The sequence below is a fragment of the Durio zibethinus genome, chromosome 25 (genome assembly GCF_047325235.1).
Source record: "Durio zibethinus cultivar Kanyao isolate XHJ-2024 chromosome 25, ASM4732523v1, whole genome shotgun sequence".
NCBI lineage: Eukaryota > Viridiplantae > Streptophyta > Magnoliopsida > Malvales > Malvaceae > Durio > Durio zibethinus.
The window spans coordinates 15962036-15979271 of NC_143186.1; the positions used below are offsets into that span (position 1 = coordinate 15962036).

The 17236-nt window shown below is 32.5% G+C and overlaps 1 pseudogene; it reads right to left on the reverse strand.

Moving 5' to 3' along the window:
* Positions 1-9530: 9530 nt before the first annotated feature.
* LOC149511684 (putative disease resistance protein At3g15700) lies at positions 9531-11714 on the reverse strand (annotated as a pseudogene).
* Between the last annotated feature and the right edge of the window lie 5522 nt (positions 11715-17236).

Below are 17236 nucleotides of genomic sequence, written 5' to 3' on the forward strand. Positions count from 1 at the left end.
CAATAAAGAGATCCTAAAGCTTGGCTCGATCATGCTCGGTTCTGTCAAGGCCAAGAGTTGCCGCAAACAACAAGGTTTGATGTTTATATACATCATTATCGCGGTCGGATAGATAAAAGCCTTTGTAGATATGGGAGCATCCGAGGATGCAGCCAAGAATGTACATCTTAATTGATATTCACTCAAGGCAAAAGATCAGAGTGGGGTTTAGGAAGAAGAAAAAAACAAGAGAAATGAACCAAAATTATGAGTCAATTGTTAGGGTCTTTCTGCAACTTTCATGGTGGGTGCCACACTGCAAGATGAAAGCAAATAGTAGTCTAGTATAAGAGTCCTTTCTCAGTCGTCATTGATTTTTGTGGCCAACATTTTGTTAGCACTGGCATGCTAACCATTATGTGTTTTGAAACTGACTTTCCATTTCGAAAGTCCCTCGGGCAGGCTTTTAGGTACGCACGCTTGATCATTAGTGTAAACGGATGAAACATAGAATAACTAGCCGGGACACGAATTATTTATATATTTTTAAATATATAAATTAAAATTATTTAATTATTTAAATGTTGAATATATATATATATATATTAAAAATAATATAATTAAGATATCAAAATATAATAAAATTAAATTTTTAATTAAAAATTTTAAAATATATAATAATATTGAAAACAAATAAAAGATTTAAAAGATTTATATATAAATAATATTATTAAGCACATCAATAAAATATTAAATTAAAAATTAAAAGTTTCATTTTTGAAATTAGCTTTTTTCTGTCATTTCATTGTGTCAATAATTTTTACATACTTGCAAGTTCATATAATTTTTAGATAAATTTTATTTATTTAAAAAATAATGATTTTAAATATTTTAATAACATATTGGATAGCTTACTTGCATATAATTTTTTGCATAAATTGTAGTAATATCTTGATATTCAATGTCTATAAGATTTATCAAATTAATTTTTATATTTGTTTTAAATTTTACATTTGATACAAAATTGTATTATTGAAAAAGTTAAAATGAAATAATTTAAAATTTTAAGTAATAGTATTAAATTTTAAATAATTATTTTAAAATTTGTTGTAAAAATATTTCAATGAGAATATGTCAATTTCCATTTATAGGATTTTAGGATCAATTTCGAAGGTAAAAAAATTTACATTTTACTTTTACTAATGTTTCACTTAAAAAAAATCAATAATACTATAAAAGAATTAAATTATAAAAAATGAATTTCAAATAAATAAACATGATTTTACCTTTTTATAATACAATTATGTTATAATTAGTATTGCATTTTAGTCATTTTTCTTTATTTATAATTTCTCGACAAAATAAATAAAAGAAAGACGTAACAAAATCAATAATAAGAATAAGTATATATAATTTTTTCTAAATAAATAAATAAAACTAACAAACAATGTCTAAATAAATTAATTAATATTTTTTACCTTCATTGTCAGAATAATCCAAAACTGTCATTAATGTGCTAAACTGATGTTCTTCCTTCGGTCTAATATCCATAAATTATCAGAAAATTTTTTATAAAGATCTATGCATACACTCTTGAGAAAAAATATTCAAAGTTTTCATAAAAATTTCAAAAACAAGAAAATAATATTGATTTTAATTTTTTAACGCGTGGGTGCATATATTATAAAAGATATAATAAAAAATTATGTATATCATATAACATAAAGTTATAAAAGTATAATAAAAATTTTAGTACATCTCACAAGTTAAAAAGCTATTTATTTGTGAGCATAAATGTTACAAAAATAGAAAAATAAAATTAACATTGAAAGTATCATTAAATAATAAATTATAATATTATAATGTATGTGATATTTAATCTTTTTAAATTTAAAATAATTAAATAATAAATGATTATTACTAAATCTCTAAAAATAAATATTATATTTTAAAATTTTAAAATTTAAATTTAAATTATTAAAAAATCTATTTTATAAAACACTACATTTCAAATATATAATTATTTATATTATTAGGAAACTTATTTTTAAAATATATATAACACTATATTTGAAAATTTTAAATTGAAGAAAATATATATTTAGATTATTTGAAAATGTACTTTTTAAAATAATATATTTAAATTAGATTTATTCTAATAACTTAAAAATAATTGAATTAATCTTCTATTTAATTTGAAATTTTTGAATAATTAAGTAATTTTTAAATATATATATTTTTATAGACATCTTAAAATTAGGAAATATTTTACATCTCATTAAAAAAAGAAAAAATTTAGAGATTTTCTTACATGTTGAAAAACAATTATCCATATTAGTATCCACGAAATAAATTTTATTAGGTTTCTATGTGTGTAGTAATATAATATAATATATGATATATGATTTTATCATTTTTATACTCTCCACTTCAATTAAAGAATTTAAAAATATTGTTCATAATTGTATTTTAATTTAATAAATGAAAATAAATTAAATTTATTTATGAATTATTCTTTGAATATTTTTTTTATAGTTTTATACTATACATAAATCGAATATTAAATAAAATTTACTATATTTATAATCTATTAATTTAATCAATAAATATTAAAATATTATTTTATTTATTTATTAAATTTAATAAATAAATATAAACAAATAAAAACTGAAACTTTTCGTGAATTATTTGTTTAACATTTTTTTTATTATATCATGTGCTCGAGAGCTAATTTCACTCGTCAAGCAAAATAGAAGTAGTTAAGTTTTTTAAACAATTTCAGCATGAAAGAGAGGGAAGCCTTGGACTTCAACAACAGATTGAAAATCTGTATTAGACATTAAAATAATTATATTAAAATTTACATATCTTCATAAACCCATGACAATGTCTTAGTATTTTATTAAATTCAGCTAAAACTGCGAAGAATCTATATTAACCACCAATATCTAAATACAGCTTTCCTTCCCAATCCGGCCAAGAACAAGCAATATTACAACATTCTAGCTAATATGTAATGCAAGAGTATAAATAAAGGTAGTTTATAATTATGACTGCATTCAATTACTTTCAAAATTAAGAATGAACATTAACCACTGACATCAAATTAGAGTTTTCTATTTACAAATTTGAATTAGTTGGGGCCATTTGTTTGATATTGAATTTTTAATCAGAATCTTAAATTCCCTTCATCTTAATTCCAAAAAAAATCAATTTTGTTCCAATGGCTGATCGGAATAGGTTATAGGTTTTACCATCCCATTTAATTTGGAAGATTTTAACGTCTGAAAAACGATTAAGTGCCGTTGGAGTTGACATCGATATGTTCGGAGGTAGTCACGGAGTTTATCGGACGAAATTCAGGTCGTTGGTTGATTCAGCGGCGTTTCAGCTATACACGACGAATGGGATATATATAGGGATGAGTTGGAGCAGGCAAAGGGAGGTTTTTGAAAGGTGTGATGGGAATCGGAAGAGAGTTTTGAGGTTTTTGCAGTATGTGGAGCAGTCCCCGGATATGGCCCATACCCCTGCACGCAATATAACTATTTCTTTGTTTTTAATCGACTTTTGATTATTTTAATTGCTTTTAAGATTAATAAAATTTATGTATTTTGGTTTTCGTGTGTTAAACTTGAGAAATGGTTTAGAAAGCGGAGTGTATAAATTTATGAGTCTGCGTTGGTTATATAACGAGCTATGTTAGAGTATGGACAGCCATCTATGAGCTTGCATTGCTGGCTGTGATGACTGATTAGTTGAGCAGGCCTTTGGTTGAAGTCGATTTGCTCAGGTGTAAAGCCTGAAATTGGCAGACTTCAGCTAGACTTCACCCTTTGTTGAATGAGCTCAGGTGAGCTCTAATCAAGCTTAGCATGAAACAAGATCATGTTGGTTGATTGTTTACGGCCCTATAAACATGTTTTCTCATCTTTGAACATGCTTTGTGATCATTGCATTTAATGTATAAAGTTGTACTGTTTTGGGTAATGTTATATATTATACACCCAAATTCCTTGGTGTCACAAATTTGCTGATGCATGCATATTTTATAGTTTGTCAACAATAAAATACATATGTGATCAGGTTATCAAGTGGTAGCCATAATCATATTGTGTTACCAATTACTTATGTAGGTTTTCACATGTAGAGACAATTCATCTTTTTGTTGTGGCCACAGAAATACAAGCCGCTCTATTTTTAGACCAGGGCTTGTTTAAGCAATGAAGGGGATTCCTTGTAAACAGGTAGACCGCATATAACCCTTGTTATGGTGTAACGTGTTAACAACAGTTTTACTTGAAAGTGGCAGCAGCTTGTTCTCTAGGTTGTGCAATAATTGGATCTTTAACTTCTTTATATCATGAGTTTCACTGACCAAATCTTCTTTTTTTAACTTGCCTTCATTTACATTCAGGTGGCAAAAACAACGTACATTTGTTTGAATCTTTGATATTCATGATCAATCTAATTTGTTGATCTGTCTAGGCAAGATGACTACTCTGCTAAAACTTTTGCTCAGTGGAAACCTTTTGCGAACTCTAAGAAAGTCTGAAGCATTGAGGCAGTTATTTGTTGTATAAGTTCAGTGTTCTTGTTAGTCATGACTTTATCAACTGATATTATTTTTCCCTGCAGTTCACTGGTTTCTGGACCTACTCCTGCTTTATTGAGATATCTTAGAAGTAGACTTTCTGAGGGTGAAGGTAGATTTATTTTCAATGCACATTCAACATAACACGCTTTTAGTTTATAGTCCTTATCTGGCATTTCTCTTACTTCCTCCTCCTTGCTGCTGATGGTGTTTAAAATTTCAAATTGCCATGATTTTGGATTCCCTACCATATCTTATTTCAAGTAATAATAATGAAGCTTTTGTTGTAGATGAAGCTAAAACTCCTGCCAAAGAGGAAGTTGTCACTGTGTCAGCTCTATTTTCTCTCACTTCAAAGATGTCTCCTTTAATATATCAACTTAAAAATTTGTTTTGACATTTGACTCTGATAGAAGATCAGAGTAAATTGTCTATTTTGTTTGTGATCTTATTACTCTGGATGTAGAACCTTGTAGCTAGTTTCAACTAATTACTACCATCTACCCTCCTGTCTGAGGATGTTGGTTGATAATTTTCTTTTCATTGGAACGTGGTTTGCATTACTGGGTGCATGTGTCATGCCAAGCTATCGAACGGTAAGTAGGCAGGGTACTCCAATCCTACATCGGACATGAAAGGAGAGTCACTGGGGTATAAAAACGTTGGCGCTCCATACTCTGTTAAGCCAGTTTTGAGGAGAGAGGGTAATGGCCATGTGACACATGGATCCAGAAATATAAGGAAATTGTGAATTTGAATTACCAGAAATATAAGCACTAAATCCTATGAAATTGTGAATTTGAATTACCGCCTAAATGGAAGATTGATTTCCAAATTCTATAGCTAATGTTATCTCGAATTCATATTGGCACTAAATTTTATTAGTTTCATGTATTGTCTATGTCATTTTCAACAATCAACATCCAAATTCATTTTATTAGTTCTTCGCATCCAATTTAACAACTAACATTTCTTGTACATGTACTTCCAGGAACTTTCTCTAGAGGGCATGTGTTTAAGTGTTGTCCCATCCGAAGTATGGAATCAGGTAAAATCATAAAGTAAACCTTTCCAGAAATTCCATCCAAGAGCTGCCACTTGAACTCTCCTAATGTTTATCCCTTCGGGTATTTGCTCTCTAGTTATCATTTCTTCTATAAGTATAGACTTTGAGTCCGATGAAGTAAAATAATATGTGCATCCATGTTCGTGAATTGAGATAATAGACATTAATATTGTTGCTTAACGTTCCCAAAGGACTTTTGCTTGTGAGATCGATTCTGTAGGCATGAAGTTTAGAGTTCATCCTTGATGTATTATGTATAATCTCTGCCAATCCCACAGATTGGCTCTGTGGGAAGCAGATTGTTCCTGCTTTCTTAAATCGTTATCTGGTTTAATTGATGATCTGCAACTCTCTGGTAACTCGTATTTAAATATGCAGACTTTAATTTTATTGAGGAACAATATTAAAAACTGGCCGGTTGCAATTTTGAAGTCACTTTCCAATCTGTCTTGTTTGAAGCTGGACAATAATCCACTAAGACAGGTAAGCAGGTTTGAATGATGATTCTGTCTTGTACAATATAAATAAGATCATGTGGAAGGAACATGGAATTAATAGTGTTTTGTAAAATTTTTCTTCTCCCTCAAATATTGTTTTTCACCTGACTTCTAATCCTTAACTGTTGAGGGAGCAATGCATGCTTGCGCACAGATAAAATATTGTAATTCATGGTTGCCTCCTAGATATGCGGCAAATCAAATATGCCCAATTGGTTACTGAATGCTATGTTCTTTCAATAATGGATCATCAATCTACAGTGGCTTATGCATCAGATGATTGGATTGATAGGCATCGGAATCTCTGTCTAAGAACATTGATATAATCAATTATTATGGGATTGGTCATGTGTTAAGACATTTAAACTACTGCAATAGGTTGCATATTTCAATTCTTTGCTGCTAGGCTAAATTGGCTATATGTAAAACTTTCAGGGTAATACGAGGACATATGAAACTAATGCCAATAATTGTTTCTGCATCTCAACACATGCATGTTCCTATTTCCATCTGTATGAGCTGAACCATCTCTTATTTACTTGATTATAGGTTCCATCTGATGGATTCCAAGCAATCTCTATGCTCCTGATACTAGATCTAAGTGGGAATGCCGCTTCATTACCAGAGAATCCGGCATTTTCCAGCTTACCACATTTGAAGGAGCTTTATTTGAGGTCGGTGTTCTGAAAGTAATGAGATGCATGTCCACAAGCAAAAGTACAAACACATTAATTTGTTTTTCTTGGCAATCTCTGCACAATGATCTGTGTTTTATTATTGTTATTTTTTTTGGAACATTTGCTATTTGTCTTACTTCTATGTTGACTTGACCGACGAATGCAGCTACGAGAAGTCCCTTCAGAGATAATGAGCTTATGTCTACAGCAAATCCTGGACTTGGGACAAAATTCTCTTCAATCAATCCCAGAGGTGAATGTTCTCTTTTAAGCTGAGCCACTTATTATGAGTTCCTCTTACAAATAAGTTCAGCACGATAGTTAGCATCTATTGCACGACTTTGATATTTGGCATAAACTGACATCACTAACGGTTTATGCAGTAACATCTACTATATGACTGCTAAAACTGCCTGTTTTCTCTATTGATCACATGTGAATGTTCTTACAGTTATGTGAAGTTGAAAATCTGTCTAAAATTCGTTTTATTGAGTGATGAAATTTATTTGGTGGCCCCTCATCCCTAGTTTGCTGTGGTTAGTATAAATCCCATCTAGAAAGAATCATAGCTTTCCACCTACGGCTTTCACATGCTAAAAAAGAAGGGTTATGTTCCTCATTTCCCACTTTGTAGTTACTGGATATGAATATCAATCAGCGTGTCTATACTGGTTGACCCAACCATGTTAAGGTGTGTACCATATCACATGTTTTGTGTTGTTGATGCTGATTGTTGGCCTGCATCAAATGTTTGTCCCTCTGTTGTTCTATCTTCTGACACATGAACTTTCATTTAGTCTATCCTTTGTCGTGATTCATGTGCAGGGACTTAAGACCCTTACATCTCTCACTGAGCTCGACTTGTGTGACAATAACATTTCAGCACTTCCTCCGGAACTGGTCAGAATTAGAAAATCTCTGTACCATCTTTTTTATATTGTTTGGTGTGTGTGGGTTTTGCTTTACTGTGGTCATCGTTCAGATTATATATCAGTATGCTGTTCTTAGATAATGGTTTTTTCTCCAGAGTCTGCTTGAACCAAGCCTCCAGGCTTTGAGACTCGATGGAAATCCGTTAAGAAGTTATGTGGCATTTTGAAAATCCGGACTTTATTTTCTTTAAATTAATTTTTTGCGGTTTTGTATAAACTCTTTGGTTTTGTTTTTAATAAAAAGAAATAATGCTGAAAAAACTACTAGTGCTGAGCTGTAGTTAATAGCAAAACTAAAAATAATTGAACAGAGAAGCATTACAGTTTGCCGAGCTAGTGTGGTTTCATGTTTTCTGTTTCTGTTCGAGTAGAGTCTAGCTCATGAATCTTCAGCTGATTTTCTCTTTACCTTGATTTTTCAGCATCACGAGGCCAATTTTAGACAGGGGAACCAAAGCTATTCTGAAATATTTGAAGGACAAACTTCCAGAGCAATAGTGTGTGAACACCTCTCATTGATTAAGACAGTATGCAACTCTTTCATTTATGTTTGTCCGAAAGCTTGAACTCAAGCAGTAAGGCTTCTGACTTGATTTAAGTAGAGGATGTAGCTCTTTCATTACTGCTGCTGCTTCTCTCGCAGAAACAGATGACTTCAAGGGGAGAATAGGTTCCATTGAACGACCTACCTTGAACTTTTATATGTTAAAAACAACATTGACGATTTTTTCTTGGGGGAATATAATGTGTTGAAACAATGTAATTATTAGGAACTAGAGGAAAATTGCATGAAGGCACAGCTCAACAAAAATAATATAAGCTTAAATTTGTAGTGATAAAACAATAAGTAAGTCAAAATAAATTATATTAATTGGCAATCAGTAGAACTTTAGGAAGGGCTCCAATAGAGATTTGGCATTGGGATGATCCAATTCCACCCTCTCCCTCCAAACCTTTGGTCCTATATAGATTTTCTCGATAGGAGTAGAAGGAGACTGACGATGACCGTCATCAAGCTGGCGATGATATAGAGGGATCCTCTTTAATTTTCTACAACTCCTTATCCAAATTTCTTGGAGAGAATCACAGACCATTACTCCATTTGCGCTTTAAATGCTCTTCAATTTTGGTAGGGAAAACAACTCAAATAACTTAATTTGGGAAGAGTAAATTTGATGTTGTTCCTGGTACGTCCCTTCTTCCTGCATTTCTGATTCTGATGCTATTATTTCCTCCATTTCTTCACATTCGTCAACACTTAACACTTCCAAATCCCTGAGGTTCTGCAACACCCAGTTAAACATGAACAACTTCTTTATTTTTCTACAATTTCTTATATAAATATATTGAAGAAGGAAAATTTGTCATGCAGCACTGGTATAAACCATGAGAAAAATGCATCTTCTTCACAAAAATCGACAATGCAATTAACAATACTCAATTGTTGAATATCGGATGGGAGCTGAATACCATCTCGATTGATTCTGCAACTATTTAATTCAATGCATTTTCTCGAAATAAAGGAATACAAATTGCAATTTCAATTTTACAAAAAAAAAAAGGAATAAAAAATTGCTTTTCTAAGAAAGGTCAAATCATGCAAATGACAGGACGAAAAAGCTTTTTATGAAGGAAGTAAAACAGTGAATTCTGTGCAAAACTGATGATTAATAGAGTTACAATTCAGAGAGTGAGACATGTTTTTGTTCCACCATTTGCCTCACTGGGATCATTTGGTGTCTCATACAAAGCAATCGTGGTTACAAAGGCATTTTCTTCAGCTGGGAATTTCAATTTGTTAGGAAAAAATAGCAAACTATCACTCCCTTTCTGCTGCAAAATTTGTCTTCACTTTTGACTGTACTGGCCGTGGCACCTACTCCTTGATCTTTTGGCTCTCATTCAAATAATGGTTATGATGAATAGAGCTCCTGGGTGATCAGTACAGCCGTATCTCTTACAAAATCATGCATTTTGACTCTTCCATATCCAACATTTACTAACAAGCAATTGTCAATAAATTTTCCTAGGATTGCCTGGCCGCTGTCAATGTTGGCTTGCATGTTGCCCATATCATCTATTAATCCTTTTCTAATCCAGCCCCTTATCAGCTGCTCCTTCTGGATCCCTGAATATTCATGATATGATGCAGTAGTGAGGAAACAATTCCGAATTTTGGGATCATTCAAACGATCATAGCTGAATCTCAATTGCTGATATACCATGCCTTTAACGTCCACATCCATGACAGTCTGTACATTCGGTGTCAATTCTTCCAATGCATTCCTCCATATAGGAAGGCTCTATTCACCTTTCATACTACTGGCAACTGTGATTATTGCCAATGGCAAACCAGCACAACGCTCAGCAATGGATCTTGCAAAAGGCACTAAAACTGTAAAATTCATTAGATTTTGACCAACCTTGTCCAAGAACAATGTCCACGCGTCTGCTCCAGGAAGCAGTTCCATTTTTATTACTTGACAATTCATGCGTCGACATACATCCAATGATTGGGATGTTAGAACTAATTTACTCCCATTACTTGCAGTAGGCTCAGGAATTCCAACTTCCTCTAGAGAAAAATTGTCCAACACATCATCTAAGATTAACACATACCTGCCCTTTTGAGCCAATATTTCAGATAACATCCCTGCTCTTATTGTTTCATCTTCATCTTCTGAAATAACAGCATTAATTGCCTGTGCAATTTTATTCTGTAGTTCAATAAAACTGCATTTCCTTGACACAGTGATCCATACAACAATATTAAACTGGTTTGCATCTTTTAAGAGTTCATTGTTGACAAGCTTGACGATACTTGCTTTCCCAACTCCTGGCATTCCATGAATTCCAATCTTTTGAACCTCTTTATTATCAGGTATCCCAGAATTTCATTCCTTTTAAGTGCTGCTGTTTCACCAACTAAACTTGGTATCGGCAACAGCCGTCCAATCCGCAAAGGATCATCAACAACCAAACCATCAGAAAATCTACCCTTTCCAAGAAGTTCTTCAACTTCTTCTATCTTTTTACAAACATTGTTTTAAAGGAATCCACGTGAGTAAAAGCTGCTAGGTCCAAGTGCTTCGGATTCTAGGTTCTGTACTTCACCATTTACCCTTTCAACTGTTTCCAACCACAGTTTAACTTCTTTCTTGACTTTCTTTCTTGGATGCAGCTAGGCTTTAATTCTTGATGCTGTGTCTTCTTTCTGGCCATTTAGTTCCTCTCTTTTGCTCTTCAGATTATTTACATTCTGATCAAGGCCTGTAGGGAATTTCCAGTGGTTTCCTATAAAACCCCATATAGTATTTCCAGCTTCAAAAACTTTTCCTACTTGTTCAGTAAAGTCCCTCCATAACACCCGAAATATGGCATTAGAATGCATTGTCATGACAAATAAACTCTAAAAGAACTTAATTTGTTAACAGATTAATTTGTTAACAGATATTTTAAGAAGCCTGTTATAGGGGAAAAAAATGTTGGACATTTGCTCAGAAATTTAGTATGATTTCTGATTATTAACTCCATATTTTGTGACTTTTGGGAACAAATTCTTCATTTTCTTATTACTACTCGTCAAAAGTCCTGCTCATAAACCCCAGGCCAATGCTGCAAAAAATAATAGAAATAATAAAAACGAATAATGTCAAAAAAGTCTATAACAGTCAACATTCGTAACCAAAATTTCCATATACATGAGATTTTTTAATGATATGGCCATTCTAAGACAATGAAGAATCTGATTTTGGATAGAGATATAGATGTATGCCTGGTTTCTTGAGGAGAAATCTGGATACCTGCAAAAGAACTTGAAATTTACACATCAATTTTCATTTTTAACTGATGGTAACAACAAATTCCCAAAGTAGAACCCTCCAGCAACTTCAGTTTAAACTGCATACTTTGCTGACTTAAGTTCCCCATCCAAACATTTAATTCTAAAAGATTACATGGGTTTTTCGATTACATGGGTTTTTCAGTTCATAATTAATTGTTTGATCAAAAGATTCATGCATCTTGAGCATGAAGAGACGAAAAAATTAAAGCATATTAATAATATAAAAACAAGTTAATAACCCAATCAATGTGAAGACTCAAGTCAACAAGTAAAGGTGAGAAAGTAATAGCAGAGCAGAGCAGAAAAATATTTCATTAACAAGCATGAACTTTCGCACAATTCGTAGAAACGTGGAATTGGAAATTAAAATTACCTGATACTTGAAGAAAAGGCCCAGCTAATAAAAAGAAGGAAATTCCCTTGCCGACAGTAGAATCTTGGTAGAAGATAGAGTTGGCATCGGGGTGGGGCGGGGCGGTTTTTTGCTTTCCTCGCCTCCGACTTGATGCTTCAATGTTTTACCTGATACCCGATCCATACCCGCTCGGAGGTTGTTATTGAAAAACCCGACCCCGACCCGTTAGAATATTTTTTTACCCAAATTTAACCCAACCCGACCCGAATTCAATATACTACCTATTTAAATTTACCAAAAATGTAATAACTTATAATCTAAATATATTACAAGCATTAACAAATTTAACATAATCACTCATAAATTCAAACTTAGTACATACTATTTTTTTATCTAGTAAAAATCTCATAAATTCTCATCATAAATAATAGAATTATAAAATACATAAAATATAGTAAATTCAAACTCACAAATTCTTACCATAGATGATGGGATTATGAAATATATAAAACTTAGTAAACTAAAATTCAAATATTAAACAAGCATAAGTTAATAACTAAATTTAAACATAATACATGATACAAGATGAACATCAAAAGCTTAAATCACCACAATAAAAAGCTAAATTGTTTGAACATCCTTTCATCCAACATGATAAAAATCTTTCAAGACCACAATAAATCATTCCATCATCACTAAGCTCCATATCATCATTCTCCTGTAACCACACTAGTCCTATAAAATAAAACAATAAGATGAATAAATAAATCTCATAAAATAATATATTTAAAAATAATAATATAAAAATGAATTAATTAAAAAAGATAATATTATTTACCAAACTAGTTATCTTTTCCTCAATCTCACTCTCATCAACATCTTCGTGAAAATACTTTTCTTCTAATGAAATTGACCCTACAAATAAAAAAATAAACTATTAACAAATAATATATAACAACAAAATATAATAACTAACAATATGCTAAAATAAAAAATAAAATTGCATAATATACATTATTGTACCTTCTTCTTCAGCCCATAACCAATTTTGACAACATGTTAAAGCTTCTATAGTTGATGGATGAAGTCTATTACGTTGCGCACTCACCAATCTCCCTCCGGTACTAAAAGTAGACTCTGAAGCAACAGTAGAAAATTGGTATGGCATAAATATCTCTAACAATAAGTTGTAAGGTCGGAAATTGAGGTCTAGTTAGTTTCCACCAATTCAATATATCAAAATCTCCTTTTCTTGGTATGACTTTTTCATCCAAATAGCGATCTAACTCTGATTTTACTTTTGATTTTTTCTTTTTTTTCCTTGAAACAAAATCATCATAGTCTCCCAAATTTCCCAATTCAGTAGCATCAACACCATCTAATGAAAAGCTTGAACTAGAAGGTCCTTCTTCCTTTTTCAAAGCTAATTTCTCCTCATACTCCTTAAGCAAATCCCGACATATTTGTACAATCCTTTCAATTTCAAATTCAGCATTTTCTCCATAAATCTTTTCAAAGTAATACTCCAACAACTCTGTTTTGTATCTTGGATCTAAAATTGTGGCAACACCCATTATACCATGCACATTATTCCAATATTTTTCAAATTTGCCTAACATGCTCACAGTCATACATGAAATAATTCTATTGGTATGCATAATCCATTCATTCAATGCCAATCTGATTTTGCAAACATTAGGAAAATAAAGATTTGCAGTAGCATATTTTGTGCCAGAAAAACCTTTAGTGATATCATAAAACAATTTCAACTTCTCACAAATCTCAGTTGCAATGATCCAATCATTTTCAGTTGGCAAATATTTATGCAAAGGATCACCATGTAATTGCACACAACGAGGAAAGACATCTTTATAAAACAAAGCTGTTCGAAGCATTAAGTAAGTAGAGTTCCATCGTGTTTTGACATCAACACACAACTTTTTTAAAGTTGGAATGCGCAATTGACGCGCTGCCTCTTCAAATTTTTCCCATCTCTTTGGTGTAGCACTCCAAAAGAGGACACTATCACAAATTCTATCAATTCCATCTCCAATCACACTCAATCCATCTTTCACAATCAAATGCAAGATGTGTGCACAACAACGCATATGAAAAAAAGTCTCACTAAGCAAAAGTGCATCACAACCAATTCTATCAATTAACAACTCAATAACACCATTATTCACACTACAATTATCCACTGTAATAGATGAAAGTTTTCTATCAATATTCCAATCTAAGAAACATTTCATCAAACTTGAAGTAATGACCTCTTTCGTATGTGGAGTTGGCACATATTCAAACCTAATTAAACAATCAATTATTTACACTAATTTAATAATTAATTCAATAATAATAATTACTTAATAAAAAATGAACAATATCTAAATAAGACAATTTAATAAAATATACCTGATGATGCATTTTTGTAAGTTCCATTGATTATCGATGTAATGAGCAGTGACAGCCATGTATCCTCTTTTTTGGTGATCAGCAGTCCACATATCAGTTGTGATAGCAATTCTCCCTTCATTAGCTTCCAACTTAGATATTGTCTTTGCCTTTTCCTCTCTGAAAATCTTTAAAATATCACTATTTATAGTATTTCGAGAAGGCATAGCAAACAAAGGTTGGAGACTGTAAGAATACTTTCTGAATTGCACATGATCAACCATTGATAAGGGGTATTCATGCATGATTATCATCTTGGCAAGCTCCCTTCTTGTGACATTTTGATCAAAGGAAAAGTTTTTTAATGTTACTTTTCCATCTGCCTTCCTTTGATTTGCTAGCAACACTTGTTGACGAATATCCATTTGAAATCGTTTGCTGCACCTCTCTGAATGATCACGCAAATGACTTGTCCCATTCTTAGAAGCACCACCAAGTTTTTTCTTACAATAATTGCATATTGCCTTCCATTCATTATTGATCTTCTCTTTTCTAAAATGTTTCCATACTTCTGATTTTAACTTACTTGAGTTATACCCACTATTATCAACTTTAGCACCCTCGTTGTCACACTTAATGATGGAGTTGTATTTTCGTCAGATGTTGGAATAGGAGTTTGCTGAATTGGTGACTGATGTGAGGTAGAAGTAAGAGGTGTTGGGGAAACTCCCAAATTAGACATTTCACCTTCATTCATAAAAAAAAAAATTAGAGTTATTATTTTTTATATTAACAAATAAAGCAACTAAATAAATTAACTGTTACTAAAAGCATAAGGACAACTATTCTTTTTCACGTTTCTCAGCATCCATTTCTCAAGACTTTAATATTGTACTTAAGTTTCCTTAAATTTCTTTAAAACGAAACTGGAATTCCAACTTGCCATTGGAGATTTTAGGCCTATCATACATTAGAGAGCATGATTATTTTTACTCATTTTTTCTTGCAAAAAGAAAATAACAATAAAAGTCTAGTGTAATAATTTTTTCCTTTGATAGTTCATATCATCCAATTCAAACAGTTACTCTAGCATTGACTCCAAGCAACAAAAGCATTTAATCCAGTTACTCTAGCATTGACTCCAAGCAACAAAAGCATTTAATCACAAACTTGAAGATGATGATTTTATACAGACTTTTCTAGGTTGAGACCACAAGTAAAATAATATTACATATTCTCCTATTGTCACAACTAGAAGCCTCAAAAGTAATACTATAAACCTAAAACAATGACACTGGTAACATTCAATTCAAGCATATTATATTGGGGTCTAGACATAGATTCACAAAGACATCATTCAAAAAATTTGAAACAAAATTTAGGCACATAGAGAGAATGAAAGAGAGAGATTATAATTTATGTCATGGAATCTACATATAAGAAGAAGATCAGTGAGTAGCAGAGTTTGACAGGTAGAATTTTCTCAATCCAAGTTAGAAGTGTAGTAATAAGAAAATGACAAGGATTAACTTGAAAATTTGAACAATATTATAGAAAGAAGTAAATACCATAAGTCAAGCCTGTAAAAGATTCAGCCAAAGCTAAAAAGAAAATGGTTAAAAATCCTAAAGGCTCACAACAAATTACAAGTTTTCTTTTTTCTCTATGGTAGCTGCACTTGTTTGTGTTGTTGATTTTGTTCTTTTATAACAAGACAATAAACACATTTTGTGTATAATCTGTCCTGAACTATAGCAGCATGGTTTTGCATTTTGCGTTTTACATTCACATTTTACCCATTTTGTTCCTGGTTTTACTTCATGATTGTTTCAAAATTCAAAGTAAGCCATATAACACTAACATCGTATCTGCAGGTAATCCAGTATTCGCATTCTGCTTTGAATATCTTTGGCAATTGTCCATTTTGGCTCACCTACCTCAAGTATAATATTTTCCTTTCCAACTGAAATTCTATATCGACTCAAACAATATTGTATCTGACTTAACCCTCAATTTCTCTAAAAAACTACCAGTCTTTTCATATTGGTAGCTGGTTGACTTATGGTACTTAAATTTTGCTATCTATATATTGTTCCACTCAAAACAGAAACACTTCTGAGTATTCAATTCAAGAACCAAGCCATTAAGACCTCAGTATGTTTAATCCTTTTGTCTTGTCTCTAAGCTATTAGCAAGCATTTAAGAAAAATACATAATAAAAAATATTGATACTTGTAAATAAGATATGTAAAGGAGATGGCTTTGGCTTACCTCAGAATTGCTGGTACTAATGGAGATTACTCAAATGAAGGCTTAGCTGTTGCAGACTTGCAGTTTCTGCCTTTATGGACTATAACCCCGATGAAATAAATGTTGGGCAGTCGTTTCAGCATTCATTGAAAATGTGGACCCTAATTAGCAGCTTCCTGCACAACAAGCCTAGCGGGAGGCATAGCTTGTTCTCCTGGTTGCGGTTGATTGATCGACGGGGTACTTACTATGCCCAGAACTGGATGCGCCCGAATCTGGTTCCAACAAGACCCGTTCTTCGAAACTCGCCCAGTCGCCCACTTGTCTGAGGTCGATCCGTTGAAAGGGACTACGCCCAGAACTGGATGCGCCCGAATCTGGTTCCAACAAGACCCGTTCTTCGAAACTCGCCCAGTCTGGATGCGCCCGAATTTGGTTCCAACCAGTCGCCCACCTGCCTGAGGTCGATCCGTCGGAAGGGACTACGCCCAGAACTGGATGCGTCCAAATCTGGTTCCAACAAGACCCCCAGTCTGGATGCACCCGAATCTGGTTCCAACCAGTCGCCCACCTGCCTGAGGTCGATCCGTCGGAAGGGACTACGCCCAGAACTGGATGCGCCCAAATCAGTTAGTAAACAAACAAGATTTT